Here is a 16,984-nt window from a genome sequence, read left to right on the forward strand (position 1 = left end):
CCAGTCCAAGTCCAAAGGCCTGAAACCAGAGGAGCCAGTGGTATAAATCCCAGTTCAAGGGCAGGAGAAGACCAATATCCCAGCTCAACAGGCAGACAAGAAGCAAAAAACAGGCAAATTCCTCCCTCCTCTGCCTTTTTGTCCTCTTCAGGCCCTCAAAGGACTTGATAATGCCCACCCACATTTGGGAGGGCAGCCTGCTTTACTGAGTCAGCAGATTCAAAGGCTAATCTCGCCTGGAAACAGCCTCACAGACACACCCAGAAATGTTTAATCTGGGAACCCTGTGGAACAGTCAAGTTGACACATAAAATCATAAGTCCATGCCTTATCAACTTGGCACCCATAGACATCTCCCTAAACCATACCTAGTCTCCAAATAAACAACAAGATCATAATTCTGCCTAACATGATACAACTATCCTGCATACAACTGAACATGAACACCCCTTCCCCAGAAGAAGAGGTAAAGTCCTTGAGTGATGTTTATTCTTCTCCTTGCTAACCATGACACAAAGTCAATACATCTTATGTTACATTAGGGAATAAGAGTGGAAAGAAAACAAGATACATATACACACAAACATATTCATAGCAAAATAAGAAGGGAATACTCATGACCATTACAGTCTTCATTTCTGTAACCGGTCAAGTTGATGTAGCTGGTACTTATATTTACCTTCTTCCACTACCCACTCTATCCTTTGTCTTCAGCAAGCATCACTGCTAATCATGGGATGACCAGAACCTTCACTCCTGAAAGGTCTGGCCCATTAGTAGTCCAGCATGGATTGGGTTGTAGTTTTCCTTTCACCTTAATCACAGGGCATGGTAATACTAAGAGATCCCTAAGGGGTCTCCTATAGTCCAGGAATACTCTTCCTCACCTCCATTGTGGAGTAGTAGTCCCATTGCCCCTAGTAACCGGGGTCAGTCACCCCAGCCAGCACTTCCTTTTTTACCTGTTGATTCAGAGGCATGAGGTGCCCACAATGATTAGGTGGCATTCTTTCCAGTTCAGTGGAATCATTTTATGTCTCCTTGTGGAAGCATTTCCCCATTTGGAACCAAGACCTCTAGGCCAACAGAACATAAATTTGTGGGAAAAGAAGCAAAAATTTTGCTAGTTATAGTGGTGCCACTCCCACTTCCACCCCTTGCTTCCTGGACCCCATGAATACTGGCTATGGGAGAAACAGTACCATGTACTGGATGCTGGTTCAGAGCATATTACAGACTTCCAGAGAACTAACCCCAGACCTACAAGGTACTGCCACCTAGCTGGTGTTGCAGCTGAGTCTTCATAAGGCCATTCCACCATTCTGGCAAGCCAGCTGCTTCAGGATGGTGGGATACATGATAAGACCAGTAAATTCCTTGCATATGGGCCCTTTGCTGTACTTTTGTTGTAAAGTGAGTTCCATGATCAGAAGCCATGCTGTGCGGAAATCATCATTGTGAACAAGGCATTCCGTAAATCCAGGGATGGTCTGTAAGTCCATGGATGGTAGTTTTGGCAGAAATATTACAGGGAGGAAAGGCATGTCCATATCCAGAGTAAGTGTCTATTCCAGTAAGAATAGAACATTGCCCTTTACATGATGGAAACAGTCCAATATAATCAGCCACCTGACAGCTGTCTGAGCCACCTGACAGCTGTCTGATCAGCCTGGAGAATGGGGCCGTATTGAAGACTCCGTGTTAGTTTCTCCTGCTGCTGGTAGATTGGGCACTCAGCATGGCCATAGCCAGTTGGCCTTGGTGAGGGGAAATCCATGTTTATAAGCCCATGTATATCCTCCATCCCTGCCGTCATGGCCACTTTGTTCATGAGCCCATTGGGCAATGACAGCAGTGGCTGGGGGAAGAGGCTGACTGGTATCCACATAATGGGTCGTCTTGTCCATGGAGCAAAAGGCATATATAATTCATCCTTTGCTAAATCAGCCAAAGAAATCTCCAGAAACAGCTCAGTTACGTCCCTTAAAAACTACCTGAGGGGGGCTTCCCTGGTGGCACAGTGGTTGAGAATCTGCCTGCTAATGCAGGGGACACGGGTTCAAGCCCTGGTCTGGGAAGATCCCACATGCCGCGGAGCAACTAGGCCCGTGAGCCACAACTACTGAGCCTGCGCGTCTGGAGCCTGTGCTCCGCAACAAGAGAGGCCGCGATAGTGAAGAGGCCCGCTCACCGCAATGAAGAGTGGCCCCCACTTGCCACAACTAGAGAAAGCCCTCACACAGAAACAAAGACCCAACACAGCCAAAAATAAATAAATAAATAAATAAATAAATAAATAAATAAATAAATAAATAAAAGATTACTATTAAAAAAAAAAACTACCAGAGGGGTTCTAAGCAAACATTTCCCCAACATGTGTTCTGTGTAATCCTAGTAGTTCCTGAGATATTAAGTAGTTTTGAGAAAATACAAATTCTATGGTCAAAAAAATTTGGTAAATGCTGGTTAAAAAAATCAAGTTAAACAAGTTTCATTATTAGCTGCCTTCTCAGAACCTTTAACATCCTACCAGGTATTATGAGTCTCCAGAAGAGGGACAGTGTGCCAAGCAGTCACATATGGCTGACCAAAGAACCCTTTTTATAGAGCAGCCAGCAACATCTCATGAAGAACTGGGGGCATGCTACTGTAAAGAAGTGAGACCATTTAAAAAATACACAGTACAGAACATTTCTCCTCTTGTATCTGTTCATTGTAGAACACCGGAGAAATACAAAAAAGATGGGGGAAAATAATCTATGAGGTAACTACTCTTAATATCTTAGAATATTTACTTCTGTTCTTTTATCTCGATGCATCTCTCTCTTTTAATAATTAAGTTGATAATTTGTGTGTGTAGGTGTATATAGTTTTTAAGCTGCTTTTTTCATTTAGGACTTTATCATGAGTATTTTCACTTGTTATTCAGAATTCTTCAAAACCTTTTTATTTATATGCTGAAGGCCATTTTTAAAAAACAGCCTTTTTATTCTGAAATAATTTGTTTCTCTATTCTTTTGTTAATATTGCTTCCAGTTTTTAGCGATTATGAATAAAGCTGCTACAGACATTCACATGTAGGTTTTTGTTTAGACGTAAGTTTTAAATTCACTTAGGTAAATACCTAGAAGTGTGGTTCCTGGGTAGTATGCTAAGTCTATGTTTAACTTTTTAGGTAACTGCCAAATTCTCTTCCAAAGTCGCTGCATTGTTTTGCATACCTGCCAGAAAGTTCCTCTTGTTCCACATCCTTGTCAGCAATTGTTATTGTCCTTTTGTTTGTTGGTTTGTTTGTTTTTTGCATTTTAAGCATTCTAATAGGTGTGTCATGAGTGGTATCTCATTGTGGTGTTTATTTGCATTTTCCAAACAACAAATAATATTGAGCATCTTATTTGTTTACTTGCCTTCTAAATGTCTTATATGGTGAAGTGTCTGTTCAGATCTTTTTGACCCATTTTTCAATTGAGTTATTTTCTTATTGAGTTGTTATTTCTTATTGCTTATTATCTTATTATTTCTTACTGGGTTTTAAGAGTTCTTTATATATTCTGGACCAAGTCCTCTACTAGATCGTGACTGCAAATATTTTCTCCCAGTCTGTGGCTTGTATTTTAATTCACTTAACAGCGACTTTCACAGAGGAAAAGTTTTAATTTTGATAAAGTCCAATTTATTGATTTTTTTTTCTTTCACTGGATGAGCTTTTAGTATTGTATGCAAAAACTAATCTCCAAATCCAAGGTCACTCAGATTTTCTCTTATATTTTCTTCAAGAAGTTTTATAGTTTTATGTTTTACATTTAGATCTGTTGTCCATTTGGAGATAATTTTTGCATAAGGTGTAAAGTATATAGACATCCATTTGTTTTGCATATAGACATCCATTTGTTCCAGTATCATTTGTTGAGAAGGCTCTCTTTTCTCCATTGAATTACATTTATACTTTTGTCAAAAATCAGTTGACTGCATTTATGTGGGACTATTTCTGGGCTCTATTTTGTTCTGTTCATCTTTATGTGTAGTCCTTTGCCAGTACCACATTATCTTTGATTGCTGTAGCTTTATAGTAAATCTTTCAGTCTCACAATGTGAATTTTTCCACTTTATTCTTCTTTTTCAGAATGTTTTGGTTATTCTAGTTTCTTGTTCTTTCTATGTAAATTGGCAATCTTGTCAATTTGTATAAAAAAGCTTGCTACATTTGGGATCGTATTGAGATTGATTGGGATCATATTGAATGTAGATCAAATCAGGAGAGTTGACATTTTAACAACATTGGGTCTTTAATTTGTGAACATGATATAGCTCTCCGTTTATTTAGATCTTTGATTTGTTTATGAGTATTTTATAGCTTTCCACATATCTTATATATTTTTTGTTAGATTTATACCTAAGTACTTATTTTTGTGGTGCTATTGCAAATGACATCTTTTTAAAATTTCAGATTCCATTTATTCATTGCTAGTAGGTAGGAACACAATTCATTTTTGTATGTTGACCTTGTATCTTGCAACCTTGCTAAACTCACTTATTCATTCTAGGAAGTTTTTTGGTAGATTTTTTGGGGGGGATTTTCTACATACCACCATATTGTCTGCCAATAAAGGCAGTTTATTTCTTCCTTTCCAATCTGTATGCCTTTTCTTTCTTTTTCTTACCTTATTGCACTAGCTAGCACTTCCAGTGCAAGGTTGAATAGTACTGAGAGAAGATATCCTTGCCTTAGTCTGGATCTCAGGGGGAAGATTGAGTCTCTCACCATTATTGTCATATATGTCATATATTTTACTTTTATGTATATTATAAATACCCATCACCTTGTCACTTTATAGTTATATTTATAGTTATATTGCTTTATAGTTATATTTTATATTTTATATTTTATATTTATATTTATAGTTATATTTCAGTGTATTTAAAAATAAGCTGAAAATTATATTTTACATTCATTTCTTCCATTTCTGGTGCTCTTTATTTCTTTGTGTAGGTCTAAGTTTTTAAGCTATGTCATATTCCTTCTGCCTGAAGAATGTCCTTTGACATTTCTTACAGGGTTGGTCTACTGGTAATGAATTCCCTTAGTTTTTACTTGTTTGAGAATTCTTTATTTTTCCTTCCTTTTTGAAGGGTATTTTCACAGGGTATATTGATAGAATTCTGGTTTTACAGTTTTTTTTTCCAACACTTTAAAAATGTCATTATGTTGTCTTCTTGCTTGTCTGGTTTCTGGCAAGAAGTTTGCTTTAATTCTTATATTTGTTCCTTTGTAGATATCGTAGTATGCTCAGGCTGCCATAACAAAATACCACAGGGCAGGTGGCTTAAACAACAGAAATTAACATTCTCACAATCCAGGAGGCTGGATGTCCGAGATCAGGGTGACAGCATGGTTAAGGCCACCTTCTCAGTGTGTCATCGCACATCCTTTCCTCGGTGCATGTACACAGAGAGGGAGAGAGACAGTGTGTGAGCTCTCTGGTGTCTCTGTTTATGAGGACACTAATCCCACCCTTAGAACCTCATTTTACCTTAATTACTTCTTTAGCGGCCCCATGTCCAAATACAGCCACACTGGGGCGGTGGGTGGTGTGGGTTTAGGACTTCAACATATGAATCTGGAGGGGAACAAAAACATTAAATCCATAAGAGTAGGTACGATTGGTTTCCTCCAGCTGCCTTCAAGATGTTTTCTGTCTTTGGGTTTTGGCAATTTGAATATGATATGTCTAGGTATAGTAAGTTTGTTTGTTTGTTTTCCTTGCTTGGTGGCCTCTAAGTTTCTTAGGTATGTGGTTTTGTGTCTGTAATTTTAGGATATGTTTTACCCATTATTTCTTCAAATATTTTACCTGCCCCATTTTTTCTTCTCCTTCTGAGATTCCAGTTACGCTTGTATTGCATTGTTTGATATTGTCCCACAGCTCTTCAGTGCTCTGTTGTTTTTTTTCACTCTTTTTTTCTCTTTGCTTTTCAGTTTATATAATTTCTATTGCCCCAACTTCAAGTAAACTGATACTTTCCTCAGCTGTATCAAGTCTAGTGATGAGCCTATTGAAGGCCCTCTTCATTTCTATTACCGTGTGTTTTTGATTTCTAGCATTGTCATTTGACTCCTTATTATAGTTTCCATATCTCTGCTAAGATTACTTATCTAATCTTGAATGATGACTGCCTTTTCCATTAGAGCTTTTAATATTATCATAAGTTATTTAAAATTTCCTCTCTGATAGTTCCAACATCTTTCATATTTGAGTGTTGTTCTAATGATGGCTTTATCTTTTCAGACTTTGTTTATTTCTTATCTTTTAATGTCTGATTTTTTTGTTGTTGAAAGCCAGACGTGTACAGGGCAATAGAAACTGAGATAAATGGCCCTTTAGTGTGGAGATTTGTGTTAATGTAGCCAGGCGTTGGGCTATGTTTGCAGTTTGTTGTTGCTATGGTTACCATTGTTGAGGTTTGTTGTTGCTATGGGCACCATAGACTTCAGTGTTCACTAGTGACTTTTTTTTAGGTCTTCCCTTTGTGCTGTTCCCTGAGAAAATCTGTCTCTTGCAATCCTCCAGCTGTACTCCTCTGTTATTACTAGAGGTTTGCTAGCGTGCTGGTGTGTGGATGAGGGGAGCATTCTCTAACGTTCTCTTGGGAGTGCACTGTTCTCTTGGGAGTGCACCGTATTGGCCATTCGGAAGAATTTCTGCTCCTACCCTAGGGGCAGAGCTTTTCCCTGCCCCTGTGTTCCCTTCTTTCAGTATCCACTGTCTTGGTCTGTGACCTTAAAGCCCTTCCCTCTGTGAGGTTCCTTCTTCACTTGAATGAGATAGGGAGGCTGTTCTGGGCAGAGTTCCCCTCCCCCAGCTGCAGTGGCATTACACTAGTGCCTTCAGGTGGCGCTGCTTGCAGATGAAGCCGCGGAGAAGAGTAGGGGCAGATTTTGCAATGGTTGCTGTTCCTCTCCCCCAGCTAGAACCACGGTGGGGACTTTATCCAGATTTTCCCTGATCCTCTCTGTGAGAGCCTGGTGGAGTTCCTAGAGCAAAAAGGTAGGAACCTCCCTATGACTGTGACCCCCCAGGAGCTTCACCCTTCGCATGCCGGCCCACCCTTGGCCCTCAGCAGTTAGCCAGATTTCTAGCTTAATGATCTTACTGGCTCATGGTGTAGGGTAGCTTCTGCCTCAGATAAGCAAATGCTTGGGTGTTGTGTCTCACTGAAGGTGCCTGTCTCCAGATTTGGGGATGGCTTCAGTTCTCTGATTGGCTCATAAAAAGTCATTAATTTGTTATCTATCTGTCCAGCTTGTTTCTTGCTGGAAGCAAACTGCTTATACAGAGCAAGAAGGATGAGAAATACATTACTGGCCAATAGGTTGTTCTGTTTCTCTCACTATCCAAGCCCAAATCTTTTCTTTTTTATGAAAGGTAAAATGTAAGTTCAGTCTACAACAACAGACAAAAAGATTTTGTCACATAGACTAGTTTCCATTTAGTAAATCAGCTGTTTGTAGCTGTCTCAATTGAGATGGATGCATTTATAGACTGACTTGTTTGAGCTTTCTTTGGGAGCAGCTTTAGATCTAAAACGCACTTGGCAATTGTCTCCTTTTGCTTCTGAGCAAAGATGCTCTACACAATGTGTTTTTCTACCCAGTTTATCATGTGGTTGTATTCCTTTTGATGCACCATTTTCTGCACAGGTGATTCTTGACCTCCTATATACTTTATATAGCCGTTACCAGTAAGCAACCTCCCTGGCCATAGCAGTGTTATTCCTCTGAACATCAAAAAAGTTAATGACACTTCTCAACCAGTGCCTGCTGTGGCTTGTCCAAATCAGTTGCATCCTGGATGTGTTTGATGGAAGCCTGCTTCCTGTCTTCTAGTTGGACTGTTTTTGCTCATTAAGTTTATCAGCAAATTGTCCAACAGAGGTACCATACTTCTTTCTAATTACATAGATGAGCAACCCTACTGTTGATAAAGGTCTCTAGCAATCACATATATTTCTTTGGGTAGAAAACACAAGATCAGTTCTGTGATACCAGTTTTAGGATATAGAACTGGAAGAATTCCTCAGGGACAAGCCCATGACAAATTTGTCCTCCATATTAAAAAAAAAGAGGTGGGAATTCACTAGAGGTCCAGTAGTTAAGACTCCATGCTTTCATTGCTGAGGGCGTTGGTTCAATCCCTGGTCGAGTAACTAAGATCCCACAAGCCGCATGGTACGGCCAAAAAATAAAACCCCAAAAAACAAGACAAAACAAAACAAAAAAGAAGTGGTTCAAGGTCTAGACATGGCTGCCCTCTGTGAAAGATTCTTGTTACCTGCAATTTGCCTGTATCTACAAGTACTGCATTCTTCAGAGAGGGGCCACTTAAGCAATGGCAGAAGTACCACCTATGGCAGCATGGTCAGTGATGCTCCAAGTGGTGGCTTAATATCCCTGTGACCCTGACAGGATAGCCTGTCAGATGCAGCAGTAAGATGGCCAGTCACAGGTCTCACACAATGATCTTTTTAAGATAATCTAAATTCCTTTTAACATCCCATTGCTTTATTTTTATTAAAAGTATTCTAGAAATACTTACCAGGCAGTAACTTTTATGGCTGTGTAAATATGCTTTGTATTAATAGACAGTTGATGAAGTTTATGGTGGAAAGATAATTTATCAGAGAAGACCAGGCAAGATTTGAAGTCTTTCATAATTGCTTAGCAAGCATATTTGTTCATTTAACAAATATATGTAGAGCATCTACTATGTGCTAGGCATTGTTCTAGATATTAGAGAAGTGGAGAAGACAGACAATAGCCCTGCCCTCATAAAGCTTATATGCTAGTGGGGAAAACAGGCAATAAATAAGATAATAACTAAGAAGTAGAGGGAGAGGTATAATGGGGAAAGCAAGATGGGGAAAGCCTCTCTGAAGAACTGATATTTGAGCTGCTAGATGCTGAGGAGGCCTCTATAAGGTCCACAAGGGCAGGTTAAATGTGAGATACCTATTAGACATCCAAATGAACATGTCAAATAGGCAGTTGAATATATAAGCCCAGACATCAAGATTGTAGTAAGGAACCTGGGAGTCAAAAACATGTCAAGTGTTTTTAATGCTCTGGAAGTGAATGAAATCAACTTGGGAGACTGGATAGAGGAGAAATATGAGGATCCAGGACTAAGTCCTAGAATATATGAATAACTACTCAGAGGATGAGGAACTAGTGAGGTAGAAAGCATACCAGGAGAACTGTTTATTGAAAAGCTGAGAGAAAAAAGTATTTCTGGAAGGAAGTGATGGTGTTTAACTGGGCTAAATGCTGCTGGGTTCAATTAAAAAGAGGACAGACAAGTGAAACTTTGATTTGGCAACATGGAGGTTATTCATGACATAGATAAGAGTGTTTTCAGTGGACTGCTGGGAAGGGAGCCCATATAATAGGGGTCACATGAGGTCGAAGAAGGATTTTTTTTTCTGTTGGCAGTTGGTCTTTTGAGTGTTATTTTGTTTTTTAAAAGATGGGAGGTATCAGCACATATATGCGTATTGATGGGAATGATCTAGTAGCGAGGGAGAAATTCATGATACAAGAGGGCAAAGACTATAAATTACAGGAGTGCCTAACTGGGAATACGTCCCAGAGCACAATGAAAGGGTGGCTTATAATGGATGGAAGGCAGAGTGTGGGAATGGTGTCGACTGCCCTGTATTCCTCTTAATTCTTGCTGTAATTCCTTGTCTTTCTTTCAAAGCAGTAGTGGTGGAGATATATATATATATTTCAAATGAGCCTTATTTGTTGCATATCATTTGTTGAATAATTTAAATCAGAAAGATACCCTGATTTTGTGTCCCTTTTTAGCCTGAGTGAATTATGCTCTGTGAAACCCTAGCTGCATAGATCCCCAGTATAAGTGCCGTCTCAAGGCAGACAGCATCATTTCATGTAATCCTCCCAATAAACCTTAGATGCAGGTGTTATGGACATTTTCTATACAAGGAAATGGAAAATACAGTATTAGTAATGAAATACAGCCAACTCTATTGAGGAAACCTTAATCAAGGGAGGAAATACACATTTAAAGTAAATTGCTGCATATGAATACAAAACTTTGGCTCAAGCAGGTATCTGATTTATTAAATGTTTTTCTTTCTATTTTTCCATGGAAAAGTATACTTTTAAAAAATCTACAAACAATAAATGCTGGAGAGGGTGTGGAGGAAAGGGAACCCTCTTGCACTGTTGGTGGGAATGTAAATTGGTACAGCCACTATGGAGAACAGTATGGAGGGTCCTTATAAAAAATAAAACTAGAGCTACCATATGATCCAGCAATCCCACTCCTGGGCAGATATGCAGAGAAAACCATAATTTGAAAAGATACATGCACCCCAATGTTCATTATAGCACTATTTACAATAGCCAAGACATGGAAGCAACCTAAATGTCCATCAACAGAGGAATGGATAAAGAAGCTGTGGTACATATATACAGTGGAATATTACTCAGCCATAAAAAAGAATGAAATAATGCCATTTGCAGCAAGATGGATGGACCTAGAGATTGTCACTACAGAGTGAAGTAAGTCAGACAGAGACAGACAAATACCATATGATATCACTTATATGTGGAATCTAAAAAAAAGGTACAAATAAACTTATCTACAAAACAAATAGAGTTACAGATGTAGAAAACAAACTTAATGGTTACCAGCAGGTAAGGTGGGGGAGGGATAAATTGGGAGATTGGGATTGACATATACACACTACTATATATAAAATAGATAACTAAAAAGGACCTACTGTATAGCACAGAGAACTCTACTCAATACTCTGTAATGGCCTATATGGGAGACGAATCTAAAAAAGAGTGGATATACGTATATGTATAACTGATTCACTTTGCTGTACAGCAGAAACCTACAGAACATTGTAAATCAACTATATGCCAATAAAATTTTTTTTAAATAAATAAGTAGGCCATTTTCCCTCAGAAGCCACATGAAAATGGTTTTCCTTAAGAGGCTACAACACCAGCCATAGAGTTGTAATTCTAGGAAGATAACTTAGGTGTGTGTGTGAACAGGGTTGGCCGAGCCTGAGGGCTTCTCCAGACGCTTACTGTGTTAGATTCCTGTCTACAAGTTGCAACTGCTGCCTCGATGCTACAAGGACATTTCAGTGGATGTGAAGATGGCCAGCTTCCATTTTCTTCTCCATTTAACTCTCAGCTTCCTCTTGTTGGTCATAAGAAAATTCTTGAAAATAATTTTTCTGTTCATTCAATATCTCAACTGTCTAATAAAGATTATGAAGGTAATTTTGGTTGAATCCTTTAGAGAATATGGACATTTCATATTCATTGAGGAATGTGTACAGATAAAGGTAGTGTGGATTGGAAGATCAGAGCAAATCTCCCTTCCACCTTAGAAATGTTCCAGTGCCCTCTCTCTTTTTTTTTCCTCAGAGAAGACTCAGGCAATTAAGTAGCTTGTCAGAATCAGCCGATTCACCACAACTGTTTTCTTGAAGTGAAATTGTGGCAAATAAAGAAAAAGAAGCTTAAATTAAGTGATTTTTACTGCAGAGACTGACAACTACTGTGAAGACAGTCTGAAGTCTTTGCTTTTGCTCCTGTGACTTGTGTAACAGCCATCACTAGACTTTTAATGGAGTATGAAGTATCTTTAAATTTGAATAGAATTATTCATATATAAATTTCTACCCCATGATCTAAATGAAGGGGCTATATTACTACGTTTCCCATAATAATAAGGGGAAAATACTGATTGCTCTCCTAACTGTTTTACTTTCTAGTAACTTGGTGAGATGTAAATCATTTCTGTGAACAATGCTGAATAAATCCAAGGATATGCATAGCCCTGATTCTTGCAGGATTCATGAGGAACTTTTCCTCACCCTCTTTGCAGAATTGTTTCCTTTTTTTTAATGTTCCAGTGTTCTGTTACCATGATTAACATGCTGTTTAGTGGTTACATATTCAAATTAAAATAATTAGCTATTTGTTGAAATGAAATTCATGAGTTTTTAGGTCATTGCATTTGTTTTGTTTTGTTTTATTGTGTAATTGACAAAATTGTAAGATACTTAAAATGTACATAAAACATGATTTGATATATGTAGGCATTGTAAAAGGATTCCCACTGGGTTAACTAATATATCCATCACCTCACATACTTATTGTGTGTGTGTGTGTGTGTGTGTGTGTGTAAGAACGCTTATTTTCTCCTCTCTTAGTAAGTTTCAATTATGAAATGTTAACTATAGTTACCGTGTTATACATTAGGTCCTCAGACCTTATTCATTTTGTAACTGAAAGTCTGTACCATTTTTCCAGGCCCTACCTATTTCTCCCACCTCAAAGGCACTGACAGTCACCATCCTACTCTGTTTCTACAATTTCAACCCATTTTTGTTTTAAGGTTCCACATATAAGTGATACCACTTAGTATTTTTGTTTTTCTCTGTCTGGCCTATTTTACTGAGCATAATGTCCTCAAAATTCATCCATGTTGTCAATAATGACCACATTTCCTTCTTTTTTTTTTAAGGCTGAATAATATTCCATTGTGTGTATCTATAGCACATTTTTTTATCCATTCATACATTGATGGATACCTACTTTGTTTCCATTCCTTGGCTATTGTGAATAAAGTTGCAATAAACATAGGAGTACAGATATGTCTTTGAGACAGTGATTTTGTTTCCTATGGATATATACTCAGAAGTAGGATTGCTGGATAATATGGTAGTTCCATTTTTAATTTCTTGAGGAACCACCATACTGTTTTCCACAGTGGCTGTACCCGTTTACATTCCCCAACAGTGTGCAAGGGTTCCCTTTTCTCCACATCCTCATTAGCATTTGTTTTCTCTTGTCTTTTTGATAACTGCCATCCTAACAGGTGTAAGGTGATAGCTCATTGTGGTTTTGATTTGTGTATCCCTGATAATTAGTGATGCTGAGCACCTTTTCACATACCTGTTGGCCATTTGTGTGTGTCTTCTCTGGAAAAATGTCTTTTCAGATCCTTTACCCATTTTTTCAAATGAGTTTTTTGGGGGTTTTTGCTATTGAGTTATATGAGTTCCTTATATATTTTGGATATTAACCCCTTATTGGATATGTGGTTGCAAATATTTTCTCCCATTCTATAGGTTGCCTTTTCATTTTGTTGATGGTTTCCCTTGCTGTTCAGAAGCTTTTTAGTTTGATGTAGTCCTGCTTATTCATTTTGGCTTTTGTTGCCCTTGCTTTTGGTGTCAAATCCAAGATTTTGATTACTGATTGAGTCTATAGTAATTAGTCTATTCAGATTTTCTAATTCTTCATGATTCAGTCTTAGTAGGTTGCATGTTTCTAGGGATATATCCATTTCTTCTAGATTATCTAACTTGTTGGCATTTAATTGTTTATAGTAGTTTTTTTAGGATTCTTAGTATTTCTCAGTTTTCTGTAGTAATGTCTTTCATTTCTGGTTTTGTCTTTTTTTTTTTTTTTTCCCCTTAGTCTAGCTAACGGTTTCTCTGTTTTGTTTTTGGTTTTTTTTTTTTAAACAGCTCTTAGTTTCTGTGATCTTTTTAATTGTCTTTCTACTCTATTACATTTATTTCTGCTCTGATCTTTATTTCCTTCCTACTACTAACTTTGGACTTAGTTTGTTCTTCTTCTATTTCCTTGAGGTGTATAGTTAGGTTGTTTATTTGAGATCTTTCTTTTTTCTTAATGTAAGCATATAAACTTATCTCGTAGAACTGCTTTTTGCTGCATCCCATAAGTTCTGGTATGTTGTGTTTCCATTTTCATTTTTGTCAGATATTTTTAAATTATTTAATTTTTTTTGATTCCTTTTTTGACCCTTGGTTGTTCACAAGCATGTTGTTTAATCTCCACATATTTGTGAATTTTCCAGTTTTCCTCTTGTAACTGATTTCTAATTTCATAACATTGTAGCTGGAAAATATGCTTGGTATGATTTCAGTCTTTTTTAATTTATTAAGACTTGTTTTATAGCCTAACATATGATCTGTCCTGAAGAACGTTCCATGTACACTTGAGAAAAATATGTATTCTGCTGCTGTTGGATGAGATGTTCTGTATATGTCTGTTAATTCCATCTGGTCTAATGTGTTGTTTAAGTCCAATATATCCTTGTTGATTGTCTGTCTGGATGCTCTATCCATTGTTTAAAGTGGGTTATTGAGATCCACTACTGTTATTGTATTTCTGTCTATTTCTCACTTCAAAATGTTAATATTTGCTTTATATTTAGGTGCTCCAATGTTGAATGCATAAATATTTTAAGTTGTTACATCTTCTTGATGAATTGACCTCTTTATCATGATATGACCTTCTTTGTCCTTGATATCATTTTTGGCTTAATGTCTATATTGTCTTATGTAAAATAACTACCCCTGCTCTCTTTTGGTTCCTGTTTGCGTGGAATATCTTTTTCCATTCCTTCACTTTCAGTCTCTATGTGTCCTTAAAGCTGAAGTGAGCCTCTCATAGAAAGCCCATAGTTGGGTCTTGTTTTTTTAATCCATTCAGCTACTCTGTGTCTTTTGAATGAAGGACTTAATCTATGTACATTTAAAGTAATTATTAATAGGTGTGGACTAGCTATTGCCATTTTGTTAATTATTTTCTAGCTGTTTTGTAGTTCCTTTGTTCCTTCCTCTCTTGCATTATTCCTTTGTGCTTTGATTATATGTATTTGTGCTGTGATTTATAAATATTTTGTATATTTACTATAAGTTTATGCTTTATGGTTACCATGAGGCTTACATAAAACATCTTGTAGTTATAATAGTCTATTTTAAGCTGATAACTTCAAATGCATACAAAAACTCTACACTTTTACACTTCTCCCACCATAGTTTATGTGTTGGTCTCAATTTTATATTGTGTATCTATTAACAAGTTATTGTAGTTATAGTTATTTTTAATACTTTTGTCTTTTAACCTATACTAGAGTTTTAAGTGATTCACTCATCACCATTATAATATTAAGAGTATTCTGAATTTAACTATATATTTACCTTTATCAGTGAGTTTATACTTTCATATGTTTTCATATTACTCATTAGTGTTCTTCATTTCAACTTGAAGAAGGCCTTTAACATTTCTGGTAAGGCTGGTCTAGTGGTGATGAACCGTTTCAGCTTTTGTTTGTCTGGAAAACTCTTTATCTCTCCTTCAATTCTGAAGAACATTTTTTCTGGGTAGAGTATACTTAATTGGTAGGGTTTTGTCTTTCAGCATTTGAATATAACATCTCACTTCTCTGGCCTACAAGATTTCTGCCCAAAAAATCCACTGATAGTCTTATACTATCAGTGTATAAGGAGTGCACTTATACCTAACAAGTTGCTTTTCTCTTGCTGTTTTTAGGATTCTTTGTCTTTAATTTTTGACAATTTAATTATAAAGTGTCTTGGTGTGTGTCTCTTTAGATTCATCTTATTTGGTAATTTTGGGGCTTCCTGGACCTGGATTTCTGTTTCTTTCTCCAAGTTAGGGAAATTTTCAGCCAGTATTTCTTTTTTTTATTTCTAGATTCATACCATTGTGGTCAGAAAAAAAATGCTTGACATGATTTCAATCTTAAATTTATTGAGACTTATTCTGTGGCCTAGCATGTGATCTGTGCTGGGGAATGTTCCCTGTGCACATGTTTCATGATGCAAGATTCTGGAAAGGGAGTGGTCAAAACCTAAAAAACGTGGTTATAATGAGACTAGAGCAAAATAAGAAGTAATTGGCTTTATAGAATAGGGTATACCAGTGTTTCTGTATATTGTCATAGGTGTAGAGGTAGAGAAATATGAGACAAAGATGGAGATAAAGTACTTTTCCCTTTGAAAGATCTATAAAATTTTATAAAAGAGCAAATTGGGAAAACTCTTTTGCTAAGTTGTTTACTAAGTAAGAAAAGTGTTGTTAAGGAAGAGGGACTGGTTACGACAGAATGAAGGCATTGTTTAAAAGGCCAAGTTTATATGGATTTGCCTCTTTAATCAGCAGAATTTTGTGGTTAAAAACAGTCACAGATAAAGTACTACAGGATGGAGCAGATTTAGAACTGGCACTGGGAAAAGACTGTATCATTGAAGCCCAAGGGATTACAGATGCTAAGCATCTTTCCAGCTGCCTGACCATGTGAAGTTGAACTGTCCAGTATTTCTTTGAATAAGTTTTCTGCCCCTTTCTCTTCTCTCTTTCTGGGACTCCTATGTTTATTCTCCCTTTGATGGTGTCCCATTAGTTCCTTAGGCTATCTTCACTTTTTCTCATTATTTTTTCTTTTTGTTCCTCCAGTTGAATTCCACTGCTCTGTCTATAAGTTGACTGATCTTTTTTTCTGCTTGATCTGGTCTACTGTTGAAACCCTCTGTTGAATTTTTCAGTTCAGTTATTGTATTCTTCAGCTGTATGATTTATGTTTGGTACTTCTGTATATTTTCTATCTCTGTTGAAATTCTCACTTTTTTCATGCATTGCCCTCCTGACGTCAGTGAGCATCTTTATGACCATTATTTTGAAAACTCTATTGGGTAAATCACTTATCTCCATTTCATTAAGACTGGTTTCTGGAGGTTTATCTTGCTCTTTAGGTTGGAACATATTTCTCTGTTTCTTCATTTTTCTTGACTCTCTGGGTTGGTTTCTATGCATTAGATAAAACAGTCACCTCTGCTAGTCTTGACAGAGTGCTCACATGCAGAAGATGAATCTCATCAGCCTGGCCCAGGCTCCTGGTTGTCTCTCAAACCTTTGTCACTGCCTTTGTCCTTAGTAGCTCCCCGTATTTGAGCGTGTGCCAAGACCTATCGCTTGGGGTTGGAGATGCAGAGCCTGAGCCAGGGAATCCCTCTCTGCTGGTTCATCCTGTGTCCTGGGGGCTGACTCTGGGGCAGGTGCTTTCTGTGCGGCGCTTCACTAATCCATGCAGCAGTC

The 16,984-nt window shown here is 37.4% G+C and overlaps 1 protein-coding gene and 1 pseudogene across 5 annotated transcripts in view; one reads left to right on the forward strand and one right to left on the reverse strand.

Annotated features, from left to right (window-relative positions):
- CCDC191 (coiled-coil domain containing 191) overlaps nt 1–16,984 on the forward strand; it is a 105,067-nt gene that overhangs the window by 68,835 nt on the left and 19,248 nt on the right. The window lies entirely within an intron of this gene.
- Nucleotides 7,497–11,659, reverse strand: LOC116753120 (annotated as a pseudogene).

The sequence above is a fragment of the Phocoena sinus genome, chromosome 4 (assembly GCF_008692025.1).
Source record: "Phocoena sinus isolate mPhoSin1 chromosome 4, mPhoSin1.pri, whole genome shotgun sequence".
NCBI lineage: Eukaryota > Metazoa > Chordata > Mammalia > Artiodactyla > Phocoenidae > Phocoena > Phocoena sinus.